General features: G+C 39.6%; 1 pseudogene across 1 annotated transcript; it reads right to left on the bottom strand.

Moving 5' to 3' along the window:
• Positions 1 to 3147: 3147 nt before the first annotated feature.
• On the bottom strand, positions 3148 to 3956 carry LOC114900308 (annotated as a pseudogene). The gene has a single exon (XR_003794819.1). The product of XR_003794819.1 is annotated as a zinc finger matrin-type protein 2 pseudogene (transcript).
• Positions 3957 to 4844: the final 888 nt, after the last annotated feature.

The following is a 4844-nucleotide window of genomic DNA, read 5'->3' on the forward strand; positions in this document are numbered from 1 at the left end:
AGTGAATGGGCAATACCTTCACTCCTGAAGTTATAACTTCTACCTATACTCCTACCTTTTAACTCCAGTCCAGCCTTCTCAAGCAGCTCTAATGCTACTTCTCTAACTTTATCCTGGAAAACTCTATTTGGGTCTCCATTGGTTTCCAGTTATACTTGCCTGGAGGTAAACTCACTGTATTTTCCCCCACCCAAACCTGATTTTCTACCTTTAAATTTCACCTAAGTGAATTGATTTTCTGTTTCTTTAAATGGCAGAGCCTGCAAATCACAATTCAGTACGTATCCACTATTCAGCCTTGTTTCTCAGCAAATTACAATTTCCATCACTAAGAAACAGATTAAGTTTTTCAGGACTCATGCTTATATTCTATTGTTGATTACTCATGTCACATGGTTAGCAATTGGCCATTTAAAAAAAATTAGGCAGGATATAAAATTAATGCACAGAAATCTCTTGCATTCCTATACACTAATGATGAAAAATCTGAAAGTGAAATTAAGAAAACACTCCCATTTACTATTGCAACAAAAAGAATAAAATACCTAGGAATAAACCTACCTAAGGAGACAAAAGACCTGTGTGCAGAAAATTATAAGACACTGATGAAAGAAATTAAAGGTGATACAAATAGATGGAGAGATATACCATGTTCTTGGATTGAAAGAATCAACATTGTGAAAATGACTCTACTACCCAAAGCAATCTACAGATCGAGTGCAATCCCTATCAAACTACCACTGGCATTTTTCACAGAACTAGAACAAAAAATTGCACAATTTGTATGGAAACACAAAAGACCCCGAATAGCGAAAGCAATCTTGAGAAAGATAAATGGAGCTGGAGGAATCAGGCTTCCAGACTTCAGACTGTACTACAAACCTACAGTAATCAAGACAGTGTGGTACTGGCACAAAAACAGAAATATAGATCAATGGAACAGGATAGAAAGCCCATAGATAAACCCACACACATATGGTCACCTTATCTTTGATAAAGGAGGCAGGAATGTACAGTGGAGAAAAGACAGCCTCTTCAATAAGTGGTGCTGGGAAAACTGGACAGCTACATGTAAAAGAATGAAATTAGAACACTCCCTAACACCATACACAAAAATAAACTCAAAATGTATTAAAGACCGAAATGTAAGGCCAGACACTATCAAACTCTTAGAGGAAAGCATAGGCAGAACACTCTATGACATAAATCACAGCAAGATCCTTTTTGACCCACCTCCTAGAGAAATGGAAATAAAAACAAAAATAAATGAATAGGACCTAATGAAACTTCAAAGCTTTTGCACAGCAAAGGAAACCATAAACAAGACCAAAAGACAACCCTCAGAATGGGAGAAAATATTTGCAAATGAAGCAACTGACAAAGGATTAATCTCCAAAATTTACAAGCAGCTCATGCAGCTCAATATCAAAAAAACAACCCAATCCAAAAATGGGCAGAAGGCCTAAATAGACCTTTTTCCAAAGAGGATATACAGATTGCCAGCAAACACATGAAAGAATGCTCAACATCATTAATCATTAGAGAAATGCAAATCAGAACTACATTGCGTGTCATCTCACACCAGTCAGAATGGCCATCATCAAAAAACCTACAAACAATAAATGCTGGAGAGGGTGTGGAGAAAAGGGAACACTCTTGCACTGTTGGTGGGAATGTAAATTGATACAGCTACTATGGAGAACAGTATGGAGATTCCTTAAAAAACTAAAAATAGAGGGCTTCCCTGGTGGCGCAGTGGTTAAGAATCCGCCTGCCAATGCAGGAGACACGGGTTCGAGCCCTGGTCTTGGAAGATCCTACATGCCGCGGAGCAACTAAGCCCACGAGCCACAACTACTGAGCCTAAGTGCCGCAACTACTGAAGCCCATGCAGGTAGAGCCCATGCTGTGCGACAAGAGAAACCACCACAATGAGAAGCCTGCGCACCACAATGAAGAGTAGCCCCTGCTCACCACATCCAGAGAAAAGCCCGTGTGCAGCAATGAAGACACAACGCAGCCAAAAATAAAAAACAACAACAACAAAACTCCAAAAAACTAAAAACAGAACTACCATACGACCCAGCAATCTCACTACTGGGCATATACCCTGAGAAAACCATAATTCAAAACGAGTCATGTACCACAGTGTTCATTGCAGCTCTATTTACAATAGCCAGGACATGGAAGCAACCTAAGTGTCTGTTGACAGATGAATGGATAAAGAAGATGTGGTACATATAAACAATGGAATATTACTCAGCCATAAAAAGAAACGAAATTGAGTTATTTGTAGTGAGGTGGATGGACCTAGAGTCTGTCACACAGAGTGAAGTAAGTCAGAAAGAGAAAAACAAATACCATATGCTAACACATATAAATGGAATCTAAAAAAAAAAAATGCTGATGAAGAACCTAGGAGCAAGATGGGAATAAAGATGCAGACCTACTAGAGAATGGACTTGAGGACACGGGGAGAGGGGAGGGTAAGCTGGGACAATGTGAGAGAGTGGTAGTGTATATATGGACATATATACACTACCAAATGTAAAATAGGTAGCTAGTGGGAAGCAGTTGCATAGCACAGGGAGATCAGCCCGGTGCTTTGTGACCAGCTAGAAGGGTGGGATAGGGAGGGTGGGAGGGAGGGAGACACTAGAGGGAAGAGATATGGGGATATATGTATATGCATAACTGATTCACTTTGTTATAAAGCAGAAACTAACACACCATTGTTAAGCAATTATACTCCAATAAAAATGTTAAAAAAGTAAAAAAATAATAAAATAAAATTAGGAAAACATTGGCTGTCAGGTAAAAGATCCCCTAGATCTTTAATATTGATTTATGAATCTTTATTTGCTGGTATGAGGAACGTTATAGGAAAGCTAAAGTTCTGCCAAGTTACTTTCAGTTAAAAAAAATCCATGAGGACAAAATATAGTCAATAATAATACTTGACATTGGTCCAGGATAGTTTCCCATTAATTTTTGAATTGCAATATACTCTGAGAACTACGGTGAAAAACTTAGTTTAATCCACTTTACACGTTTGGAAAGGCAGGTACGCAAAGACTGTGCTTTTTTTTTTTTTTTTTTTTTTCCAGAAGAGGTGTGTTTTCTTTATTGGGAAGTCAGATGATCAGAGGTCCTCTGTCTCCAGTGAAATACTGAGGCTGAAGGAACATGCCACACCACATTCCTTTGCATCTTGTGCTCTCTCCCAAGGTAGAGGGAAACCACAAACACCCACCCTCTAGCCCTCCCCACTGCCAGTCTTAAGGACTTTCCCCAGTACCTCCCAAAAGATGGTGCCCACACACACAAAGTTAGGCCTGGCAAAAAGCCAAGCATAGAAAGCCTCAGTAACTCTTCTTGGTGGAACCAAAGCCAGAGAAGCCCATCACAGCTGCCATCTCATCCTCCTCCTGAAATGTCAAGTCCTCCTCAGCCCTCCTTTTCTTCTCCTTCTGTTTCTCTTTCTTGTAGGCTTCGGCCTTTTCCTCCTCTGAGTTCCTTCATCCTTTCCTCAAAATCGTAATCCTTCTGCTTCTCTTCATTTTCTTCTTGTTGACTTCAAAACGTTTCTTCACCTGATCCAAAGTGGAACGTTCCACACGCATAGACATGCCCAGGTTTCGCTGATGTTTCTTTCCATTAATGTGATCCAGGAAGTTGATGGAGTCTTTCACCACACAGTCACAGACATTGCAATAGTATCCTCCCATCTCAGACTGTGGGGTGGTCTTGGTAATGACGGTTGTCTTCCCAAGTTTGGATTCCAGGTCCACCTTGGAGTCCCGATGCCGGAGAAGCTCTCGCGTGACTGGCTGCACTGGCTTTCCATCCTTCTTTTCTCTCTCTTCTGTGAGCGTCTTCTCAGCGAGCTTCTCATATTCATCTTTGGCCCACTTTCGGCGAAAGTCCAAGTTTTTTGTCCCACTGCCCGACGCCATCTTCACTGCGAAGTCAGACTGTGGTTTTTAAGAGTCATCCAACAAATTGAGAGGAAGAACCAAGATTCAGTTCATATTTATATATTTCCAATTCAGTGTCTCTTCTAAATCCTGTTGCTTTCCATCTTTGAAAAATTGTGCTTAGTGGGAATTTAGGATTAATTTTGTTTTTATGTAGTCCTCTGAATATACCATGCTCCTTCCTGTCTCAAAGCCTTTGCACGTGACATTTTCCTGCTTGAAATGTTCCCTGCTTTCTCGCAGTCTCATTTCCCTTCAGCTAATCAAACTGCCTTCATTTTCAGATCCCGGTCCCAGCATCTTTTCTTTAGGGAGCCTTCAGTTACATCCTGTATTAACTCAGATGCTTGCTGTAGATATCTGTAATATTTTCAAAACATGTCACAGTGTTCTGTTTTCCAGTTTGTGTGTGTGTGATTATTTGTGTAATGACTTTGTTTTCCCCTCAGACCATAAGCACTATAAGAGCAGAGCTTGGGTTGATTTTGTTCTCCATTGTACCTTCAGGGGAAAGTATGCCTAGTACGTACTAGAAAAATTAAATTTATAAAGGTATACGATACTTGAATAAAGATAATATTCTAAAGGAAATTGTATTTAAATTGTAGAAGAAACATAAGTGAAAGAAATAAAAAATAATAAGAAAAAAGTGTTTGTTATGAGCGGAAATTAGCTCCTAAAAGTCCTGAGACCAAAGGAATTCCAGGAACCACCTCCATGGAAATTTTCTTAAACCTGGGAGTGGTTCTATAAATTGCTTTCTGTTATTTACTTATATTACTACAACAGTAAATGTTAGAGCGTGCTTACCATAAGTTTTAGCATCCTGTGTCTGCCTGAAGATTGTGATCACTAATTACTAAATAA

The sequence above is a fragment of the Monodon monoceros genome, unplaced genomic scaffold, assembly GCF_005190385.1.
Source record: "Monodon monoceros isolate NGI ecotype Baffin Bay Population unplaced genomic scaffold, NGI_Narwhal_1 Super_Scaffold_19, whole genome shotgun sequence".
In the NCBI taxonomy this organism is placed as follows: domain Eukaryota; kingdom Metazoa; phylum Chordata; class Mammalia; order Artiodactyla; family Monodontidae; genus Monodon; species Monodon monoceros.